Below are 25,650 nucleotides of genomic sequence, written 5' to 3'. Positions count from 1 at the left end.
GAACGACTCGTTCCCAAACTAGAACAAGCCCCCCTAACCTAAGTGATTACGAGAAAAATTTTAATTTGGAACGAGCCTTTCCATATTCATAATGGGCCTTTCCAAATTCAAATATTGGCCATCAAATAGTAGTTTGGGACGCCTTATTATGATAACCGGAATGACCGTTCCAGTTAGATCTGACACCTATAAATAGGCGTCTCGTGCACAATGTCAGGGGACGGGAAATCAAACGGAAAGACCTTTCCTATAAACTAGAAAGATTAGAAATTATCTCTCTTCTCCTATCTTTTGTAATTCTTGAGTATTGTGAGGATTATTGTAGAGTGTAAGGCTGGCAAAAAGCGCTTGGACCCCACATTTAAGGGAAGGATTCTATAAGAGCTCGTTCAAGAAGTATTTCATCAAATTCTTTCTCCATTATCTATTATTTCTTTTAGATAGATGTTACCATAAATAAAAGCAATCATGTAGGCACTTTAGGTTCATTCGTGTACTTTTAAATTAAACAAGTAAATAACTATTAATAAAGGGGATTACATATTTAAACTTTTATTCTTGATTTGGCTAATTTCATCAAAGGGTACTGATTTAGGCCGTCGTAGGGTGCCTAATACCTTTTCTACATGTAATCGACCTCCGAACTCAATTCTGTCTATGAAGGCCATTTTGGTAATTTTGAAAACCTTTTCTTTTTCCGATGTTTTGAGTAAAATATCGGTGGCAACTCCTTTGAACTTTTTTCTAAAATCATTTATTAGAGATTAGTCGTGTTTCTAGGCATTCCCTGACCGATGAGATTACTAAAACGGAGCTCTAAACCATCTGCGGGTAAGATCACAATTTTTTGGGTTCCGACAGTTGTTCCTGAAAAGTTAAGAGAGAATTTTACAACTTCTCTACTAGAAGAAAAGACCCATTTTAACATTAAATAACCCAAAACTACGTTGCAAAGTTATGGTCCTACATAGTATTTTCTTTTTCAATTTAGATTGTAATGTTAGGATTTGTTTAGTGATGTTATCAATTGATTTAGTGGGATGGGCTTTTAATTACTCACATTAGGCCCATTATATTTATCTATTAATAAATGTTGAGACTTGTTATGTATACTTTACACTCATTTTTCATATTTCAGAGTTGCTTCCTTTACCAGTTTCTCTAAATTCTCTCTTTTCTCTATCTGAATTTTCTCTTTACATTTTTCTATACAAAGGAACTACAACCTTTAAATAAATATGTATGGCTAATTCGTTCATTCGATTCGATGTTTCATGCATTACGATAAAATTCGAGTTCCCAATCTATTTTTACTGTGTAAACTCTTTTCGCCTTCTTCTCCATTTTAGATCTATTTTCCATTCTTCATGATTATGAATTTTGTTTTAATGGACCTGGATTAGATCGATTTCAAGATTACTTTTAGATCTAGATCTACATTTAGATATCGACCTAAAATAACCTAAGTAAATCGCCTAAATCAATCGTTCACCATTCTCAAACTTGAAGGAAATTGTGAGATCATGATTATGTTTCATGTTTTTATGAAATTCAATAGATCTAGATTTATATGTCTATTTAGATTACGTTCATGTTGATTTAGGTTTATTGAATTTGGATTATAATTTGAAATGTAAAAATTTTACCGAAATGATTGAAATCTTGAATCGATATAATTTTTTATTAAATTTTTTGTTTGTATTTGTAATATTGTAAATTCTCTTTGCTATTCCCAAAAGTTCCCTTTCTAATTACTTGCTAATGTTTTAGGATCCTATTGGTTTGTGTCTTTAAGAAGAATGACCTAGGTTGTTCTCTATATTACAAATCCTTGGAAAAATCTAGTTTATTTTCTATAGTGATTTGGCAACGCTATCATAATGGCACCATTATCGGGACACAAGTCATTGTGTCTTGATTTTATCACACCTATTAATTATTTGTAAAATTTCTTTTGTCTATACTAACCTTGATTCTAACCATTTTTGTTGAATTTTGTGGTTTTGTGTAACATTTACTCACAAGTACTTTCAGAGTTTTCTCTTTGGGCTGCAATTTTTTCTCCAAAGATAGACCGTCATTCTGAGCAAACTTACTCTCTTTGGGAGTAAACTATGTGTAAAATTATAAAACTCAATTGTTTAGACCACTTTTTCATTTTTTAATATTTTTGATGTTTTTAAAAATCACCAAAAAATTACATAAAATAGAAATTTTGATATTAAATGAGTTTTTGGTAGTCTAGTTTTTTTTAAAAAAATTCATTTGGTAGTGTTTTGCATGTTGTAGGTTCCTTTTGTTAGATATTGATTTTATGATTGACTTTTCACTTTTTTGTTTACTTTCATCACTTTGTTTTGTTTAGCATTATTAGTCTTGTTTATATTTTAAATTGTGATTTTAGACTTGTTATTATTGTTAGATACTTATTATGGATTATGTTTTGACTGAGTTGACTTCCTTAGTCCAACAATTACGGATTTGTGGTATTATTGTTGGAACTTATTATGATCCTCCATAGAATTGTATTATGACTCATACTTTAGTCAACAATATGAACCTCCATAACAATATCATGATCGTCCACAAAAATATTATCATGATTCATACTCTAAGAGGTAAAATTCTAGGTGGATAGGCCATCGTTAGGGTTCTATTAAGGATTATGTTTAGCCACCACCTGTACAGAGCAATGTAGTTACGTTAGAGGAGATGATGAAACAGATGGATGAATGCAACAAGTTTCAACAAGAGTGGAATGTTGCATTTCAATATTTGCAAGAACAAATTGATCAGTTGAGTATTAATGTCAATCAACTATAGTTAGCACGTTCATCTATGTATGCCTTGAGGAATGACATTCTTGATCTTGATTGAACTAGTATTGATTCATATGGTATTAATTCATTTATGTGTGAGACTATTGACCTTCACTACTACCAAAGCATTGTTCAACATTGTCATGTCTACATCGGTTTTAATAAAAACGATGTAAAAGATATGTGATGGAATTTGTGTAATCAAATGGATAATGTAAGCATATTTATATCAGTTTTGTAGAGAAACGATGTTAATGTGAAGTATTTAAGATCGACTTTGGTAGTGATTATTGTAGAATTCAAATTTCAAAAGTATTCTACATCATTTGTGTTGGTGGCCAATGTAAAAGCGATTCAACTCACACGTAAGAAGCGACCTCTCGATAGATTGTGCGTTCTCTCTCAACACTTTCGCGGGATCTTCTCTTCTTAATTAACATGACAACCCTCTTTGACGAACAGTGCTCTTACGCGAGTTTAAAATTCACAAATGCTCTTAGAGGAGCTCTCCTGAAATGCGATGGTGTTCTTGTGTGAGTTCATCACTGAAGGCAGCATTTGCAGCATCTATTTGGTTAGCATTATTCATGTGTACAAGGTATTTGTTTGGTTCATGATGCATTACACTTTGTTCAACCCAAATGAAAAATTAGGGTTTATTTTTCTATTAATCTGTTGCTTATTGATTGATGGTGAATGGTGATTGTGGGTTTTGGACGATGCTTGATAGGAACTAGGCCAGATATTGTGCATTTGCTTTGAAGAAATTGAAACATCAAATTTTTCTAAGTTTCTTTCTGCTTCTTTTCTTTTAAGGTATCGTGCATTTGGTTTGAGAACACAATCCATAACTGGCTAAAGTTGGAAGTAGAAGAAACCAATAATTTTAGGGATAGTCTTTGTCCTACTATAATTGGATTATTTATAACTGTAAGTAAGTAGCTGTATTTTTCTTTGGAGCTACTATTTATGGTAGTTAAATATCTATGTTGTGAAATTCTTTTGTATTGTTTTTTATTAATGAAGAATCTTTAGTATGTTCAATGCAGCAAGCTTTTCCCTTTTGTATTTTTGAAGATGTGTTGTCTCGTATCCTTTAACCAAGATTTGTAAACACTTGGTATTTTGCAATAGATAGAAGAGGAAAAGAAAAGAAAAACAGAAAAGACTTTCTATGAGATCCCAAGCCATATAGGTTTCTATTTCTTAGCTACTAGGATAAATGATTTATACTTGATTACTTTGACTGTGTAGTCATTAAAAGAACTTTGAATTTGACTTTCTGCCAGGCAAAAGTGTGGCCAACATGATATGTTCCCTTGTCCAAATTGTTTATAAATCAAAACTTGACCGATAATTGGTGACTAAAACCTCTTTAATAGGTTAAAACATAAAACTAAATTTTGTATAATATTCAAAGACTAATGAAATTTATTATTTGCAATTGTTGAGGGGTGTGGTGGGCTGACTCGGTGATTGACAACAGCCAGGTAGAAGTTAGTAGTGCATTGATCTAACAATCCTTGGTGGTTGACTTGGTGATTGACAACAACTAGCTAGCTAGAGGATGGTAGTGTAAAATGCCCATGCCAGCAAGATGTTTCTATCTAAATGCATGTCACTATTTGGTAAAGAGAGTATTAAACAATGACAACGCAATTTGGATTAGATATCTAAACTGGGACAGGGTAGGTATTGACGTGAAAGAAAGAGCAAAACAATTTGGTTTAGGAAGTTGATGTGATTTTTTATCATATAGACATAGTTCACACTAGTAGGATAGCTTGTAATTTGTTTGATTTATTTCCCAAATATAGAGCTTTAGACAACAATGAGGATTAAGGTGAAAGAAATACTCAATCCTGCTAAGCAGACACTAGTTAGTTAGTTGGTACTATCCCTAGAAAAGGTGACAGGCTAGAACATGGTTTGCTTTACACAAAGCACTGAGAGTGCATCTTAATTCTTTATGTTTTAATCAAAATCACAAAACAAACTATTTCATGTCTAATAGTGTAAATGACATATTGGGCTTTCTATTTGTACTCATCATATATTGTTCATTAAGCATATTCTTTCAAATTAAAGCATATATTTCTCCCAAAGGTATGTTTTATTCACTACCTCTCTTTCTAACCAAATGATTTCCTATATGGTCTTGGATTGTAGTATATTTATTTCACATAAAGATAATATCTATCATGAGTAGTTCAAATATGTTGAGTTGTGGAGAAATATTGGCCTTCTAAGTTTCAAATAGCTTACTTTGCTTGGCCAAATAGAAACAATAGACACTATACCAAAATTAGCTTTTTGTGGCAATTAATTTATTCTTTAGCGAGCATATAAATAGTCATTATTTTTTTTACCAGCATTTAAATAATGGCTGGTGTATCCAGTGTCGCTAATACTATTACCGACATTTATATAAAATGTTGGTAAAGACCTACTAAATTGTCGAGAAAACTTATTTTTTTTAGTGGCAATTTTAGTAGCCATTTTAAAGGCTATTAAACGTTATTTTTTCAATTGTCTCCTTTCCATCCATTTAGTGACTTTTATTCCTATAATTTTTTTTTCTAAATTCATAACTTATATACTCTTTTTTTTTATCTCTAGTCGATGTGAGATTTGTAAGATGAGGGTTGTCTTCTATTTATATATTTTTTAATTTATTTTTTTAATTGTCTTATCTCTTAAGAGATGTGAGATTTATAAGGTGAAGTTGCTCTCTAATCGTTTTATAGCACTATTGAACTTGGTAATAGTGAGTGATTTTATACTAATTTATTATAGTGAATTAAGAGTCTAACTCAACCCTATAAATTAACTTATAAGGTGATAGTTATTACTCACTTATATACTATTTAATTATCTTATCTCTAATCGATGTGAGACTAGTTTTTTTCAATAAATAATTTTCGCTAATAGTAAACTTTAGTGTAATATAAATACACTTTTAGTGGCTATTATATATTAGCCATTAATATTTTTATTATATAATTAAATAGCGGCAATTAAATTATTGCCATTAAACAATTGTCGTTAAAAACAATTTTTGTTGTAGTGAGATTTTAACAAGTTTTCTTTAATTTGACTATTGGACCATAACCACTTACTTTTACTTACATGTGGAACATTATTTAAGAGAGAGATTATATTACACTATAAGAGAAGAGGTAAAGAAAAACATAATCCACTTAAGTCTAATTACCAATTAGAACCTATATGCAAATTGCATGCTTACTATTTTTTAATTTTTTAACTTTAATATATCTTGTATCTAGATGTATGGATTTTGTACCATGGTAAGATGAATGACGTTGATGGATACACGTTGAATAGCATAGTTGATATAGGACAATATATTATTAATCAATAATTATCCTTTCTAGTGACCTTCTTGATCACAATAGATTATGAGAATATACAATTGATTTCTTGAAACATGAATTTTGGTAGTATTTTTAAAAGCAAGTCAATTGCTAGGATTCCAAATATTTTGGACTCTAGAACCTAATTGGAAAAAAAAAAACCCAAAGCATTTAGTTAGCTATCTTTTATGAATGCATTAGAAAACAAACCTACATGATATATCCAATGCCTAATAGTTCATATCAACATGAGTTAATGCATGAATGGCTCAAGATAGGCATCATATAACTTAGTAGTTAGGATAGGGAATAAGCCCTTATCTGTTGTGTTTCTTTAGAACCAAGCAGGCAGGCTAGTGGGTGGTTGAGTTTGCAACTTTGATGACATTGACATAATTTTCATTTCCCATTTTTGGTGATATATATATATATATATATATATATATATATATATATATATTCATAGATGTATTTCCATTTCTTTTACTTTTCTACACCAGCAAGATTTTCAACTTGCATGAAAAATTTTGATCTTTTTTTCTTATTTATTTTTAAATTTTTGCATGTGAAGGTTTTGGAGGTTTTTTTTTGTTTGCATTTAATATTTTTTTTGGGCTTCTTCATGTTGTTGCAGATGTTGAAGATTTCTACAACCAATGTGATCCTGGTAAGTTACCTTAATTTTAAGTTTGTATTATTTCTTTTAGTGCTTTGCAGTTACTATCCCTTGAGTAATTACTGCAATTAGGTTAATATGTCATCATAACTATTTTACTTGTCTTAATGTTTGATTTTCATTGTAGCAAGGGATGTCAACTTAGTCAACTTATTGTAATTTGTTATGCTTTTATCTTTATCCTCTTTTTTTATTTTAAAACAACTAGGTTCCTAGTAATCTCCTTTTTGTATTTCAATTGACAATGACAATTTACTGTCCTCTATCATCCATGGTAGCACTACTACAAAATTATTGTTTTACATCATTACATCTACATCGATTCCTTTAAAAAAAATGTAAATAAGAAATGCGGTGACAGTTTTGTAAATAAATTGAAGATGTAAACCATTCTACATGGAGTCTATTTCTAACCGATGTAAAAATCAAATGACAATATTATTCTACATGGGGTTTTGCATTTAACCAATGTAAAACTGAACCCTCTCGACACAGCGTCTCTCTCGCGGCATTCAACATACACTCTCACGGGGTCTTCTGGTGATCCAAATCCACAAAACGCGCGGTCTCGGAGGAGCTCTCACGAGTGGTGCGCCAAATCCACAAACCTCTCGAAACAGCGTCTCTCTTGCGGCATTCAACACACACTCTCGCGGGCTCTTCTAGTCATCCAAATCCACAAACGCGCGGTCTTGAAGGACCTCTCGCAAGTGACGCACCAAATCCACAAACCTCTTCGAGGAGCTATCTCGAAATGTGGTAGTGGTCTTGCACGAGTTCTTCGCCAAAGGGAAAAGAAAAAGATTTGTAAGTTAACTTGCAAACTATTTTGGGATTTTTTTTATAATTTCACAAGGTGCTGACATTTGCCCTAATTTGTTCTTGCACTCCAAGTTCTTGGCTTTCTTGAGGTAGCATATGTCATTTATATGTTTTCTTTTTTCGTTCTTCTTTCTTGAATCAGTTTAAAATGGAACGTATGGCATACATTTTCTTGTTGATTCTGCAGTAGAAACATAAGCTAGCAATCTTATTTCCTTGATTGGTAATTTCTTGCAAAGAACTCGATTGTAAATTTTATGTTGATATTTTTCAAATTGGAATGGGGAGAATGGGGTGCTTGTTAATTAGATCTACCATGCCTTTAATAGCTGTCTTAGAAAATGGTTAACATCTTAATGGAGATAAAAAATTCAGATAATTTTTAGTGAAGTTGTATTGAAAGTTGACTCGTGAGTTTATCATCTCCGTTCCCACCCACCCTACCAATTTGGTTCTAAGAAAGTTCCATTTTGGGCTTGAACTTGAAATTTGCACAAAGCAATGAATCTCTATCTTGAGATGAAAATTAATTTAATCTGGGGAACAGGGGTGTAAAGTATTGGACACTTAACTGTATGGTTAAAAGGCCTAGCTTTGCAAAAGCTTAAACTGTTAGTAGAACTTAGAAGGCTATGAATGATTCGTATTTAATATTTCTAACAAGTTTGCAACCTGGACTATAAAACAACAGATTTTTGTAACAATTCAAATCACTTAACTCAACCATATTATATGAATACAAATTTTTTTGTTCTTCATATTGTAGGATATCTGAAGAAGAGGCTGTGGAAGTAAAGCATGAGTTGATTGAGCTGTAGAAGCATATCTCAACACAAGTTATTCTTGTTCAGGATTTAATGACTGGTGTCTATCGTGAATTGGAAGAATGGAATCAGTCAAGCAATGATGTTGCTGAAATTCAGCATGAACCTGAACTACCTGAACTCGTTGAGCCCTTACCAAATGAAAGAAATGACTAGAAAATATTTTTCTTCGAAAACATTGATGTACTAGTGGCTGAGCATAAGTTTGAAGAAGCATTAGAAGCACTAGATGCTGAAGAGAATTCATTTTTGTGCTTTTGATGTAACAGGATATAAATTTGGAGTCTCACGTAAGAAAAAGGGATGTAACAGGCTGAGTTTCTTTTGAATGGAAATGGTTTTGTTTAAGAAAAAAGGGATTTTGTTTTTTGCATGTGTGATTTACAAAGTGACTGCTTTGATGTTTTTCTTCTTTGGTTTTGTGGGATTTTGAATCCTCATCCTGCATTGTGTTGTCTTCTTTTATGTTGAAAATAAAAAAGAGCAGCAAGTTTAATTTTGTGCTCAGTGTTTCTCTTCCCTCTTATTAGAAATCAAAATCATGTCTTCTTTAATTGTCATTTTATGTAAAACAATGCTATTTGTTCCATATTTTTATTTTTATTTGTTTTTTTATTTTATCATTTGCAGATCCCTACCTGAATACTGATGCATGAACAATGTCTCCTTTCGAGCATGGGGAGGTTTTTGTCTTAGATGATGGTGGTGAGGTAAATAAACTAATTTTTTTCAACCACTTGGATTTTAGTTTCTTTTCTGGAATTCAAGGGAAGGTTGAGATTGTATATGTTACTCTTTAGTGACATGCCATAAGCCATTGTGTGAATCTACTTATGTTGTGTTTTCCCTTTTTCCTTTCATTCATTTTCTCATTTTACTCAAAACTACAGCTGAATTTGTCATTTGTATGATCACTGATTTCAGTTGTAGTATAAGAGGTAGTAACAATTGTTTTTCTGAGATTGCTATTCTTATTCTTTATTTTTTGTTTGTTGAAGGTTGACCTTGACCTTGGAAACTATGAACGTTTCTTGGACATCAAATTAACCGTGACAATAACATCACCACTGGAAAAATATACCAGGTGAGTACACTCCCTTTAAACGTCTTCTTTGTTTTTGGCTAGCTATTCCTGATCTTTCTTAATGGTTTTTTTATTATGAATGTTTGTAGTCTTTTATTGAGAAGGAGAGAAGAGGAGATTATCTTGGAAAGACTATTCAGGTATGTTTAATCATTCTGATTCTGATTTCTCCTCTTTGAAGCTTTTGTAATTATTGTTGGTGCCTTGATTTCATTTTGCTTTTCCTTTGTTTGTAGGTTGTTCCACACATTACAGATTCTATCCAAGAGTGGATAGAACGTGTTGCAAAGATACCAGTTGATGGGAAAGAAGGGCAGCTGATGTTTGTGTTATTGAATTGGGTGGAACTATAGGTAAATAATACTTAGAGGAAACTTTTAATCAATACTAAGATAGAACTTGATTTTCAGTACTATTATTATAATTCAATTATCCATTCAAAATTTTCCATATTTTAACTTTAAAAATCATGGGTTAGGTAGAAGTTGAAAACTAATAATAGTGAGAGAAAATAATATTGATATTATCGGTACTGTGAAAATTCTAGAACTCATATATTCTAAAACAACAACCAAGAGTGGGGTCAGCTTTATTTTAAAGGATTTCATTTGATAAAATGGCTTTTCTTTCATGCAAGGGATATTGAGTCCATGCCTTTTATTGAAGCACTTGGCCAATTTTCATACCGTGTAGGTAATGCTTTGTCATGCTTCAAACCTCATACTCTATTTTTATATATCAATTTGGTTATTAGTGTGCTTCAGTAAATCATTCTTGCTAATAGTTTTTCCCCTTTATTGGGCTTAGAAAATATGCCTGGAGAAATTGAAAAAAAAATAATAATCAAAATACATTGTTGCTTTTTATTTTTGGCTGGAGAATATATAATATATGTATTGAACTCATAGATGATCACTACCCTGCATGAAGAATTTTAAAACATATAAGATAAACTACTTTCCTTTTCTTTTGAATATCTTGTAGGTAATATAAGGAAATTACTATATCAAAGTCACGGATGTTGATTTCTAATTATACAAGTTTAACTACTTTTATATAAACAAAAGAAGGTGAGTGTGTCATAAATCATAACTTGAATTGCATAACAAGCATAATTACTTTTAAAGTATGTTACTTTTTATGTATTGCAATAGTATGAATTGGATTCATGTCTACTTGAAACAGTGTTAATTGTTGGCATTTGGTTCAAATTTGTGCAGTGAGTTTTCTGTCCATGCTTTACCAGCTGGATACTGAATCACACCGATTTCTATGTCAATTTTTCAACTGCCACTATCTGGTTAAGAAAATCCTGCTTATTCATTTTTAAAGCTACAGAGCTTTATTTAATTCTGCCCACTTCATTTTTTTCACATCTGACAGAATATTACTTATTCTTATGATTAAAATACCACTTTGAGAAACTTATTTTCATCTGTCCCTTTCCTTGATTGATGAAATTGTCACTTTAACATAAAATTAAAGATGACTTTTAAATGAAAATCCAAAACATAGTGGTAGGCGGCATAAGTTACCTCAATTCATTAGCAGCTTGCAAAAGTTTTTCGAGTAAAATACATTTAGCTCTGGCATGATTGTTAATGTAATTGTTATCATTCTGTATTGTTTCATCATTATTTGTAATATTTTATATATTGTCATTCATGTGCAACTGACATTCTTCATGCGAAGTTTAAGTTCTTTGAAGTTGTAAGAATGTGTAGGGATAGCTTAGATTTTTAGATAAGAAAGTGGGAATAAACACCCTCTTCCACAAAGGTGGACAATTAATATCAAAAAATGGTAGCGATTATTATTACATTAACTAACTCTAAATATGTGTTTTGACCTAACTCAACCCAATCCTAAAGCTAATTGCTCCATAAAAGTTCACTAGTGGAAAAAACACTTTTAAAATCGGTCATTTTTTACTTTTAAAATCGGTTCTCTGACTGATTTTAAAAGAGCCAATTTTAAAAAGTGGGACTTTTAACATCAGTTGCTGACCGATGTTAAAAGTGAGACTTTTAAAATCGGTCACTGTTGACCGATGTTAAAAGTGAGACTTTTAAAATCGTTCATGCCATGACCGATGTTAAAAGTGGGACTTTTAACATCGGTCGTGGCATGACCGATTTTAAAAGTCCAACTTTTAACATCGGTCATGGCATGACCGATTTTAAAAATGGTTAATTTTTTTTTAAAATATTTGACTTATTTTATGAGGATCCCTGAACAAAACCTGCAAATTAATAAAATACCAGACAATTCATACGTTTTAATATACCAAATTACATACAAATGACAAAAGTTGGTAAATGTCAACCATATATGTAATCAAAGTAACTTACAAATTATGATGGATCCTAAACTACAAATTGAGTAAAACTATAAACATAACTCATAGTTAGCCAATGTTTCAATGAAAAATATAGCCCATTGCTCCCTAATGATGTTTATATCTTCTAGCGACAATGGTGATCGATCTATAAATATCTGTTAAGAAAAATTAGAACAATTAGAAGTAACTCTTAAAACATGATAAAATGCAAACTTAAAATAAAAAATTTTAAAATTCTAAAACGTACTTCAGTCCACCCAGATACTATTTGTGAATCAACAATAGTATGCATTGCCTTCATTATATAGTATCCGTACTCATAGTTTCCTTTTTGCTTATGAGACTACAAAAAGAATATAAAAATCAATTTTAGTAGTAATGGTAATTCAAAAGAAAATACCTTAGAAAAAATATCATTACTAAAATAACTTACTTTAAGAGAGACCCAAAGCATTTTTTTCTTCAACTTTGAACCTTTAAGTATATGGTATCCTTCCATAGCCCTAATGACAAAAGTACATCATTATTATATTTTAAAATAAAATGTAATGATAATAAAATAAAGTAGTTTTTTTAAAACAACTTACTTATCTAATAATTGTTTAAAGTCTGCAGGAGGAGGTTTGTGCATAGAACAAATGCATACAGATATATTGTCCATAGGACAAATAATCAGAAGTTTCCAATGAGCACTGCATTGAGAAACATCAATGTCGTTTCTTGGTTGCCTTGGACCAGAAATCATCATAAATAGCATTAAATATTTGCGTTTCATGCACAACCACGGAGGTAAATTGTAAATTGCCAACAAAACAGGCCATGAACTATGCTTAGTACTTAAGTTACCAAACGGATTCATTCCATTCGTAGCTAGTCCAAGCCTCACATTTCTTGGCTCCTTGCCAAAATTTGGAAACATAGAATCAATTTTTTTCCATTGCAAACAATCTGCTGGATGCCTAAGACTTCCATCACACTTCCTTTCATCTTCATGCCATCTCATTAGCTTTGCGTCATCCGCATTAGCAAACAAACGTTTTAATCTCGGAACAATTGGCAAATACCATAAAACCTTCGTTGGAGGACCCTTAGTGCTCACATCATAATCAGAATCATCTTGTTTCTTTTTATATCGTGACAACCACATCTTGGACATTGATGCAACCCTTCAAACTCACCATGATATAACATACAGTCATTTGGGCACGCATGTATCTTCTTATACTCCAAACCCATAGGACACAACACCTTTTTTGCCTCGTAGTTACGATTAGGAAATGTGTTACCCTCTGGAAGAATTTCTTTCAGTAGCTCTAACAATTCTGTGAAGCTTTTATCACTCCATCCATTTCTTGCCTTCAAATTGAACAATCTTAATATCGCTGAAAGTCTTGTGAATTTTGTACAGTTTGGATACAACGGCTTCTCCAAAATGTTGCACATAGTTTCATACATATGTGCATGCTTGAATGATTCTGGACTGATGGCAAAAACTAGGAGAAGTGATAGGTGTTCTTCTCCTCGGATTCACCAATGCATGGACCTCTTCAATGGAGCTTGAAATCCGAATGTAAGACACTTGAAGGAGTGAATATTTTCGGACTTAGGGTTCCTAGACTATGGATGGAAGCATCCAAGCTTAAGGAACAAAGGAAAGCTCACTTCAAAAGGTAGGAAACCTAGCTAGGGTTCCTAAAAAGTGATGGCTCTCTCTTGGTGACTTTTGGAAGAAACTTGGTAGAATATTTGCTCTCAAATTTCATATATCAAAAGTGAATACAATGAGTGAAGGAGGAAGCTTAAATGGATCCGGAATTAGGGACACTTGGCGCCAATGTGGAGGCTTCACATGTGGCGCCAAATTTTGAATTCAAATTTTGAATTTGAATTCAAAACTTAACTCACATGTGCAAGTCCGGTTCACATTGATGCTAGGTGTATTTATGTTTGATTTAGTGTGCATTTAGGGTTGAATTTGAGTCACACATGTTCAGCCAAGGTGGCACCATCCATGTGACTCAAAATGCAACTTAAATGCATGCTAAATTAAACCTAGTTTTGAATTTTGAATTCAAAACTTAACTCACATGTGCAAGTCCGGTTCACATTGATGCTAGGTGTATTTAGGTTTGATTTAGTGTGCATTTAGGGTTGAATTTGAGTCACACATGTTCAGCCAAGGTGGCACCATCCATGTGACTCAAAATGCAACTTAAATGCATGCTAAATTAAACCTAGTTTTTCCTAATTCACTTAAACTAATAATCCTCCTTAAATCCTAATCTAATGACCTAAATACAATGGTGAATCAAATACAATGAATAGGAAAAATTACAAGAATGAAAATGAGCCCAATATTGGGTACCAAAAGCCCAAAGGCCCATGAAGCCCAAAACTAAGCCCAATAAGCCTATGGCCCAAAAATGCTACTCTATGTGGTCCAAAATACAAGACCAAAATATGTGAAACCTATACTAATATAATATGTACAAAATATAAGAAAAATGGATTTATTAAGAGATGGCCCATGCGAAGCTCAAATTGGGCCTTCCAGGCCCATCGGGCCCATTGGGCCTTTACTGGCCAAAACCTTCATGTTTAACCAATTCCTCTTGGCTCCTTCAATGTGTCACCCCTTGCCTTCCTAGGCATGATTCCATCATCCCCTCCCTCTTGAAAAAGATTTGTCCTCAAATCACGAGGATCCATGGGAGAAAAATCATCACCTACATGCACAACAAACCATGTATAAGAGGTGACATGTTCATGAAAAGAAAATGGAATGTGGATCCTAAGAGGAGTCCTTCTATCTAGCCTAAGAAAGAAAAATAAACTATCAAAATTAGACTCCCTAAAATTAAAAATAGGATTCTCTTCTAAATATAACCTAGAATGAAATCCTAAAAATGTAATGACACTATGGTTAAGACAATGAAAAGAGTGATTCTTAAAAACTACAACATCTTGCCTAAAGTACCCTAAATGGTAACCTAGGCTTTTCCTAAAATATAAAGAAATAAATACTAGAAAACGTCCTAAACAATTTTGAATCATATTGTTTGGTAGATAAAATGTCTTGGAAAATCTTGAAAACTCATATAAACTATTTTTGTCTTGTAGGGAAGGGTGCAAATTAAGTTTAAATAAAGATGAACTTCCCATAAGATCAAAAATAAAATATGAAATATGACAAGATGTATCTATCAAACAATATTTTCCAAAATTTGGGTGCATTATTAGAACAACTAAGGTAGAAGGAGTCCTAAAGAGAGGAAGTCTTCCTTGGGCACCTCCAAGGAAGTAGCACAAGAAGTAGATCTAAGTGTAGTCTACTCCTTCTTCACTACATCTTGAAGTTGAGATTCATTTTTCTTTAAAATATTTTGTTTTAGAATCTCCACTTCATGACTAGTGGTAGCATAAGGGTAAGAGTTTAGGTCTTGATGTATAAAGAGAGTATTTTGCAAATGGTTTATAGAACAACTCTCTTCACTCACAAAGAGGAGATATTTTCCTCCTTACTCTTCCCTAAGAGAAATGCCTTTTTTCTTTCTTTTGCTCTTGTTTTTCTCAATTTTTCTTTTGCTAAAAGTTTTTCTTGCTTTTGTTTAAGAATTTGAATTTCTTCCTCTAAAATTGCAAGTCGTGTTTTTCTTTCAAGTTTTTCTTTTTCTCTTGTTAACACTTCTTGCTTTGTCCAAAGTGTTAGTGATTTAAGCTTTTGAGTAGGATGTGAAAAACTTTTTGGGGAGCTTAAGTCCCTACCACTTGAGGAATGTTTTCTCATAATTAAACAAAAAGAGTTTTCCAAAATAAGTTTTCAAAAATTCCTAAAGAAAAGTTGGCTAAAGATTACTAGCTAAATGTGGTTCTAAACAACACTAAGCCTTTGGAACTTAGAGATTGTTTCCCTTAAACGTCCACAAGCAAGCATATAGCAAACTTGACAATTAAACACATTGAATTTAAAAGTTTAAAAACAAGAGAAAATGTTAAGCAAACTAGTCAAGTTTCAAGAATTTTTAAAATGCAATGCAAAAAGAAAATATTTTTGGTCTTTTCTAGGAACAAAAATAACACTTGGAAGTCTAAGTGTACAAATTGCACTATCAAAGGAGGTGAGCTACTAAGAGCCACTTAATAACCAAGCCTTTTCAAGTGGAAATCACTAAACTCCTTTGTGATATTTTCAATTCCACAAAAATTTTCACAAAGATTTTGTATGCTTTTCACAATTTTGTTTTTGAAACTAGTTAAACGTGAGCAAATAAAACTACACAATTCTAGACGTTTCAAGGCAGCAAAATAAAACAATTAAGGACAAGAAACTTAAAGGAAACAAGATAAGCAACTAGTCGGATATCCTAAGTGGAAGCTTGAAACATATGAAATTTCCAAGTCACTTCCACTAGTACTACACGTGAGTAGCTACCAAAGGAGTTAGATATACCTGACCAGCTTCTTAATACTCCCTCCAAGCTTTACAAATTGGTTTAAAAATACAAGAGAGATTGCAAAATTTAAACTAGCCTAGAAAGCAATAAATGGCGGTTTTGGTGACCAATTAGTGACGGATTTGTTGTTGAACTTTTCTAACACTTATTTAAGTGTTTAATCTGCCACTAATCCTTCAAATGAGATGCCTGAACCTGCACAATAAACACAACAAAAGAGATTAATGGTGGTTGCCTCACAAGGTGAAAGAAATGATCACTCAAGTGAAAGAAGTTTAGGAGAAGCTAGGTCACTAAATTAGGTCAAATTTTGTGATATTAGTGTCCAAACTTTTCCTACTCTTTGTTGAGCAATGCTTGATCCTTAAGCAAGGATTTGAGGCCACTTCCAGCATAGGGAATTTAAGGAAAGAAAACAAGACAAGCAACAAAAGCACAATTTGAAAAGTTTATACCAAAGTAAAGAGTAATATGTATAAGACAAGACTCAAAGAGGTTCAACAAGTAAAACTGAAAATTAAGACTCCAAATAAAGCTAGCACACAGTTAGGAAGGTTCCTAGATAGGTACTAGAGTAGATGAACAATACAAAAAAAAAATTTGAAAGCAATTGGATAAGTATAGAACAAGTAGTAGTCAAAACAAGCCAAGGAATCAAGTATTTTTTTGTCAAAGTACACCTCTCGGCTTTTTCAATTTAAATTGCTTTATCTATTTTTTTTTAATTCTTTCTTTTTCTATATTCAAATTAAGATTCCAGAGAAGGTATTTGCCTTTTGTTTCAAATTTTTTTATGATTCTAAGCTATAGAAACCGAGACTACAATTTAACCAAAAATTCAAGTGAAAATGATGAAACTAGTGCACTAGTCTTTAGGTTTTGTGTTTGGATTCCTTTTGTACTCTTTTCTTTTGAACTTTTGAAACTTAGGCTCTGTTTTCATCTCTGTTTTCAGCCTCTTAATTCTTCTTTTTTTTATAAAATTTGAATCCACAAAGTTAGTGCACTAGAAGTAGGATTAAGCACTTGAGATTTTAGGTAACACAAATTTTCTTAAGATTTTTTTTTAATGGAAAGTAATTTGAAAACTTAAGTACATAATGGAAACCTAACTCTAAAGAAATTTGCTAGAACTAGTAGCAAATTATGAACACAATAAGGCAAAAGAAAAAGCACATATAGGTAGGCACAATGAACACAACCCGAGAGCAACAAATGATGAACAATGCACTCAAACAAAATTAGGTCAACATGCTATTCAAGGAATTCTTAAACATATAAGGACTAAACAAACATTCTAAGACAAAACATGGATTCAAAACCAAAATCTAATGCAATGCATGGAGTCCAATCACGGACACATACTAGAATGGAGAGACTCAAAGAAATTCAAAAAAGGCACAAGCTAATAGGTCCTAAACATGTTGATTGTGGAAGAAAATTCAAAAATAATCAACCAATGGATCTATGGAACAAAATGTGATTCAAAACGTATAGATCCGAAAAGAAACTCAATCAAGACAATTAGAACACAAATAACACACTAGAACACAAGAAGAAACGGACTCAAAAAGTGAAACAACTTATCTCCTTGAAAACCTTGCTCTTGATACCAAAAATGATGGCAAAAACTAGGAGAAGTGATAGGTGTTCTTCTCCTCGGATTCACCAATGCTTGGACCTCTTCAATGGAGCTTGAAATCCGAATGTAAGACACTTGAAGGAGTGAATATTTTAGGACTTAGGGTTCCTAGACTATGGATGGAAGCATCCAAGCTTAAGGAACAAAGGAAAGCTCACTTCAAAAGGTAGGAAACCTAGCTAGGGTTCCTAAAAAGTGATGGCTCTCTCTTGGTGACTTTTGGAAGAAACTTGGCAGAATATTTGCTCTCAAATTTCATATATCAAAATTGAATACAATGAGTGAGGGAGGAAGCTTAAATGGATCCGGAATTAGGGACACTTGGCGCCAATGTGGAGGCTTCACATGTAGCGCCAAATTTTGAATTCAAATTTTGAATTTGAATTCAAAACTTAACTCACATGTGCAAGTCCGGTTCACATTGATGCTAGGTGTATTTAGGTTTGATTTAGTGTGCATTTAGGGTTGAATTTGATTCACACATGTTCAGCCAAGGTGGCACCATCCATGTGACTCAAAATGCAACTTAAATGCATGCTAAATTAAACCTAGTTTTGAATTTTGAATTCAAAACTTAACTCACATGTGCAAGTCCGGTTTACATTGATGCTAGGTGTATTTAGGTTTGATTTAATGTGCATTTAGGGTTGAATTTGAGTCACACATGTTCAGCCAAGGTGGCACCATCCATGTGACTCAAAATGCAACTTAAATGCATGCTAAATTAAACCTAGTTTTGAATTTTGAATTCAAAACTTAACTCACATGTGCAAGTCCGGTTCACATTGATGCTAGGTGTATTTAGGTTTGATTTAGTGTGCATTTAGGGTTGAATTTGAGTCACACATGTTCAGCCAAGGTGGCACCATCCATGTGACTCAAAATGCAACTTAAATGCATGCTAAATTAAACCTAGTTTTTCCTAATTCACTTAAACTAATAATCCTCCTTAAATCCTAATCTAATGACCTAAATACAATGGTCAATAAAATACAATGAATAGGAAAAATTACAAGAATGAAAATGAGCCCAATATTGGGTACCAAAATCCCAAAGGCCCATGAAGCCCAAAACTAAGCCCAATAAGCCTATGGCCCAAAAATGTTACTCTATGTGGTCCAAAATACAAGACCAAAATATGTGAAACCTATACTAATATAATATGTACAAAATATAAGAAAATTGGATTTATTAAGAGATGGCCCATGTGAAGCTCAAATTGGGCCTTCCAGGCCCATTGGGCCTTGACTGGCCCAAACCTTCATGTCTAACCAATTCCTCTTGGCTCCTTCAATGTGTCACCCCTTGCCTTCCTAGGCATGATTCCATCATCCCCTCCCTCTTGAAAAGGATTTGTCCTCAAATCACGAGGATCCATGGAATAAGAATCATCACCTACATGCATACCATACCATGTGTAAGAGGTGATATGTGAAGAAAATGGACTATGGATCCTAAGAAGAATCCTTCCATCTATCCTAACAAAGAAAACTAAACTTTTGAAATTAAAATCCCTACAAGTGGAAATAGGTTCTTCTTCTAAGCATAACCTAGAAGGAAATCCTAAACAATTTTGAATCATATTGTTTGGTAGATAAAAAGTTAATGTCTTGTGAAATCCTGAAAACTCATATAGACTATTTTTGTCTTGTAGGGAAGGAGGCAAATTAAGTTCAAATAAAGTTGAACTTCCCATAAGCTCAAAAATAGAATATGAAATATAACAAGATGTATCCATCAAACAATATATTCCAAAATTTGGGTGTTTTATTAGAACAACTATGGTAGAAAGAGTCCTAAAGAGAGGAAGGCTATCTTCCTTGGGCACCTCCAAGGAAGTAGCACAAGAAGTAGAACTAAGTGTAGTCCACTCCTTCACTACATCTTGAAGTTGAGATTCATTTTTCTTTAAAATATTTTGTTTTAGAATCTCCACTTCATGACTAGTGGTAGCATAAGGGTAAGAGTTAAGGTTTTTATGTATGAAGAGAGTATTTTGCAAATGGTTTTTAGAACAATTCTCTTCACTCACAAGTCCTTTAGAGGAAATGTTTTCCTCCTTACTCTTCCCTAAGAGAAATGCCTTTTTTCTCTCTTTTTCTCTTGTTTTTCTCAATTTTTCCTTTGCTAAAAGTTTTTCTTCTTTTTGTTTAAGAAGGAGAATTTCTTCCTCCAAAATTGCAAGTTGTGCTTCTCTTTCAAGTTTTTCTTTTTCTCTTTTTAACACTTCTTGCTTTGTCCAAGGTGTTAGTGGTTTAAGCTCTTGAGTAGATTGCGAAAAATATTTTGAAGAACTTGATTCACTAATACCTAAGGAATGTTTTCTCATGATTAAACAAAAAGAGTTGTTTTATGCTATGCAAAAAGAAAATATTTTTTTGGTGTTTTCTAGGAACAAGACTAACACTTTTAAGTCTAAGTGTACAAATTGCACTTTCAAGGGAGGTGAGCTACTAAGAGCCACATAATAACCAAGCCTTTTCAAGTGGAAATCACTAAACTTCCTTGTGGTATTCTCAATTCCACAAAATTTTTCACAAAATTTTAATGTTTGATGATTTTCACAAGTGTTTTTTATTACAACTAGACGTGAACAAGTTAAATTCTACACATGCTAGTCGAATTAATAAAGCAAAGTAAACAAACTAAGAACAAACAAATCAAAAGGAAACAATACTAATCAACTAGTCGGATTGTCCCTAAGTGGAAGCTTGAAATATATGAAATTTCCAAGCCACTTCCACTAGTACTACACGTGAGTGATTACAAGGGATTAGAGATACTTGACCAGCTTCTTAATACTCCCTCCAAGCTATTACAAATTGATTGAATTTACAAGAAAAATGCAAGAAATTAAACTAGTCCTAAAAACAAAGTTGTGAAGGTTTTGTGACCACTTTAGTGACGGATTTTCAGCCACATGTTTCCATCACTTGTTTCAATTCTTTAATCCACCTCCAAACTAGGTCCTTTGATGCTCCTTGAACCTGCACAGTGAACACAACAAATAGGTGAAAGAAGGCTGCTCACAAGATGAAAGGATTGATCACTCTTGTGAAGGTAGTTTTAGGAGTTTTAGGTCACCAAATTTAGGTCAAATTTTAAGGTCCTTTGGTCTTAAACTTAGCAATACTCCTCTCCTATTCTTGTTGAGTCAATGTTTGGTTCTTTAGCAAGGATTTGAGGCCACTTCCGGCACAGAATTTTAATCAAAGAAAACTTAGACATGCAACAAAAGCACAATTTAGAAAGCTTATACCAAAAATTGAAGAAATAAGTGTTTATGACAAGATTCAAAGAAAGCCAAGAATTAAAACTGAAAATTAAGACTCCAAATAAAGATAGCACACAATTAGGAACAGTCCTAGATAGGCACTAGAGTAGATTAACAAAAACCAAACAAAATTTGGAAGTAAACAAAGAAGAGGAACCAAACTAGTAGACCAATTACTTGTGAAATAAGTGTATTTTTATCTACTTTGTTCTTCTCGGCTTTTCTTGCTATATTTTTTTTTATATTATTTTTTTTAATCCTTTTCTTTTCTGAATTCAAATTTCTTTTCCAGAGAAGACATTTGCCTTTTTGTTTCAAAACTTTCACAAATCCAATGTATAGAAACCGGATCTACTAGAATGATCAATTTCAAGTGAAATTTGAAGAACTAGTGCACTATAATTTGAAACTTTTGTTGGATTCTTTTGTTCTCTTTTTTTTTTTAAAACTACTTTGATTTAATATGCTCTGTATGTTCTCTGTTTTCCAGAAATAAATCTTATACAAATTGAATCCAATACAAATTGTGCACTAGAAGTAGAATAGTTCACTTAAAATGTCAAGGTACAAATGATCGATTCAAGCTTTGATATGGAAAGTAAATTTGAAAACTATTGAACACAATGGAAGCTTAACTCTAGGAATTCACCAATGATCTAATGATGAACATGAACTCAAAAATGCAAAAATAAAAGCAAACAAGCAAGGCACATATGATTAGAATTGAATCTCGGCCAAATTCAAAAAGACAAAAAAATTTCAGCATATGAACACAAGCACATCTTGAATTTTTTTTGACATTTTAAAGGACTAACATGACTTGACAAAACTTAAGATTCAAAAATAAAAATCAAAAACATGCATAGACAATGAGATGACCGAATCAAACAAAAGAAATAAGAAGTGACTCAAACAAATTGAAAACCGGACAAGGTAGAATTCCTAGACTCAATGTGATTGCCGGATTTTCAAATACAATCACACCAATTGGATCTCTCAAAAATTTTGAACAAGAATTTAGATCCAAACAGAAAAACATAATTGAGACATAGAAGAACACAAAAACACCAAAAAAAAATCGGTGGAAAAGGATTACTTAGCTCAAGGAAGCAACCTTGCTCATGATACCACTTGATGGAGTTTAGTTTGAAGCAATGGATGGATTCTTGCTTCTTGTGACCTTCTCCGAATTTGAAGACCTTTTCCTTGAGCTTGCCTTGATTCAAATGGAGGAAGAAGATGAATGGAATGATAAAAGAATCCCTAAGCTAAGGATGGAAGCATCCAAGTTAAAGATCCAAATGAAAGCTCACTTTCAAGCTTAGGAATGGAGGTTTTCCTAAGGCTAGGGTTAGTGAGATTTTGGTGACTCTTGGAGAGAATTTGGCTGAAGTAAAACTCAGAATTCTCTATTATTCAAAAGTGTTTACAAAGGTGAAGGATTCAAGCATATAAAGCCACGGATCAAGGAGCTAACCCATGTGCACTAAAAGTGGCGCCAAAATTTGAATTCAAATTTGAGTTTGAATTCAAATTTTGAACGTCCACTTTGGCTCCCCATGTGCAGCCCCTCCTTCTAGAAACCTTAATTACATTTAAGTGTAATTTAGGGTTCATTTGAGTGATCACATGTTCAGCCCCCTTTGGCACAAAACATGTGACTCAAATACAACTCTAATTACTCTTAAATGTAATTATATTCTATGATTCATGCTTTAATACTTAATCCTTCTAAATTCCTATTCTAATGGCCTAAATACAATGGCCAAGCAAATACAATGGAAAGGAAAAATTACAAGAATGAAAATGAGCCTAATATTGGGTACCAAAAGCCCAAAGGCCCATGAAGCCCAAAACTAGGCCCAATAAGCCTATGGCCTAAAATGCTATCCTAAATGATCCAAAATACAAGACCCAAAATATAGGAAACCTATACTAACATGATATATTCAAGACATAAGAAAATAGCTAAAACAAGATATGACCCATGAGAAGCTTATCTTGGGCCTTCCAAGCCCATCGGGCTCATTGGGCCTTGACTGGCCCAAACCTTCCTGTCTAGCCCATTCCTCTTGGCTCTTTCAATGTGTCACCCCTTGCCTTCCTAGGCATGATTCCATCAGCCACTTCTCGTATTTCTATTTTTGTGACCAATGCCATAAACAGATATTCGCCACTCTATTTGGAACTCCTCAAGGCCCTGTTGAACGACAAGAAGAAACTGCTGCATTCGAGGAAGATAAGGAAGAAGAGGTTTTACAAGTACTACCTGTTGTAATTCTTTTTTTATAAATTCAATCTATATCGGTTTCTAGTAGAACCGATGTATATTTGTGAACACATCTACATCGATTGTTGGTATAACCAATGTAGAATAGTGGTAAAATCTACATCGGTTTTACTTACAACCGATGTAGATTTGTACGCAAATCTACATCAATTTTTTTGACAACCGATATAGAAGTGTTTGTTTTTCTAAGTCGCTCTATTCTACATCGGTTTTATAACTGATGTAGATTACCTTCCAAAACCGATGTAGATAATACATCCTGTAGTAGTGTAGATGACAAGTGTTAAACAACTCAAATGCTCCTCACATACTTGCATATCCCACGCATGTATCCACATGTCTTTCTTACTCCAACAAACTTGATTCTCTTTCTTCTCAACAAATTGCTTGCAATGGAGATTCACTAGAATAGGAATCATTTTCATTTTATTGTAACCATTTTCTTTTCTTTGCATGTATCACACTTGTAATCCATGAGTTAATAGTACAATTATGTTGAGAAAATAATTCAAAATTTCCAAATTCAAATCTCCGAGATATTATTTAGATTTTAAAAGATATTGATTCTTTTAGGATATTGTTTAGAATTGATATATATCATATTTATTTTAGAGATTTGTTTCTTCTTTTAAGATTATGATGTATGGTGAATAAATATATACTCTTGAGATGAGAAGAATCACTCGACCTTAAATGAGAGAGGACGTCATATGAAGAACGGTTTTCAAGTTTTGCTAGAAAACTTTTGAATGAGAGTTTTCAAGTTTCGCCGAAAAACTTGTGAGGGAGGGGTTTTCAAGTTTCACCCTAAAACTTGTAAGAAAGGGATTTTCAAGTTTTACCCACAAAACTTGAAGGGAGGATTTTAAGGATATATGTAATACATTTTGAGATATATAATGAACATCCTTCTGGATATAGGCATCAGGAGCTAAACCACATTAAATAAATTTGTGTGATCTTTTTCTATTTCTTTTATGGTGTTATTTTAATATGTTTCTGGATAATGACTTAAGAATGTACAAAAAGGTATTAATTTCTTTATTTTTTATTATCTATTGTTTGCTTAGAATTCCAATCCACTCCTATTAAAACAAATAATGTAAACAAACAAATGCACACACACATGATCAATTAACGTACACCCACGAACGGTCACGTTCAAATCCATGGTCTGGGGTCCCTATCAAAGAAAGTGCTTTGCATAGGATGGTTCTAAATGTGCTCATTATTTTCTAAAGGCCCTTGAGGTTCCCTCATTATAGGGACCCAGTATCTTTGTCACTGTCACCTGGCAAACTCTAGGGTCTAACACGGTATTTTAGGTTAGAGTAGTCGGTTATTACCTTAAGTGTCATTTTCAACAAGGCTCGTAGGCTCCAAGGCCATTCTTGGGCCAGTCGTACGTCAACCACTTCCTATGTTTACACGCTCATGCCCCCGAGTATAAAAGGAACTATTGTGTGCAAAGGTTTATGTACAATTGTTTATTTCAAATAGGTGCAAAATTTAAACAAATATACAGAGATATCAAAGCCAAATAAAATACATACAAAGAAAATAAAGTAAAGGGAACAAATATTTGATTTATCATTCTTATTTTTCTAATTTCATCATTTATTTGAGACTGACCCTCTTTAAACTTCTTTAGTAGAGTCACCATCTGTCGAAACCCAAAAAATTTTGATCTTGCCTACAAAAGGTTTGGACTTCCATTTGAAAATCTCATCGATTGGGGAATGCCCAAAAACCAGATTAATCCTTAATCAATGGTTTTAGGAAAGGGTTTGAAGAAGTCATCACTGATGTTTTACTCAAAACATCGAAAAAAGGAAAAAAATTTATAAAAAAATGACCCAAAACGGCCTTCATAGCCAGCCTTAGGTTCGAGGGTTGATTACGCGTATGGAAGGTATTAAGCACCTTACAACGCCCTATTTCAGTACCCTATGAAAAAATTAGCCCGATAGAGAATAAAAGTTCAAATGTTTAATCCTGGTTATTAACACTCTTTAGGAAGAAGATAATAAGAGAATTGGATCTAAATCAA

General features: G+C 32.9%; 1 long non-coding RNA gene and 1 pseudogene across 2 annotated transcripts; both read left to right on the top strand.

The window, feature by feature from the left end:
* Window positions 1-7,155: 7,155 nt before the first annotated feature.
* On the top strand, window positions 7,156-9,014 carry LOC145950387 (uncharacterized). The gene is made up of 2 exons (XR_014428367.1): window positions 7,156-7,676; window positions 8,458-9,014. It is a non-coding gene; the product is annotated as an uncharacterized LOC145950387 (long non-coding RNA).
* A 42-nt stretch (window positions 9,015-9,056) lies between these two features.
* On the top strand, window positions 9,057-10,066 carry LOC109794038 (uncharacterized; annotated as a pseudogene). The gene is made up of 5 exons (XR_014431871.1): window positions 9,057-9,081; window positions 9,146-9,225; window positions 9,514-9,599; window positions 9,689-9,739; window positions 9,836-10,066. The product of XR_014431871.1 is annotated as an uncharacterized LOC109794038 (transcript).
* The last annotated feature ends 15,584 nt before the right edge of the window (window positions 10,067-25,650 follow it).

Source organism: Cajanus cajan, chromosome 1 (genome assembly GCF_000230855.2).
Source record: "Cajanus cajan strain Asha chromosome 1, NIPB_CcT2T_4, whole genome shotgun sequence".
NCBI lineage: Eukaryota > Viridiplantae > Streptophyta > Magnoliopsida > Fabales > Fabaceae > Cajanus > Cajanus cajan.
Note: the sequence above shows the minus strand (reverse complement) of the source record. Positions and strands in the feature narration are given on the sequence as shown.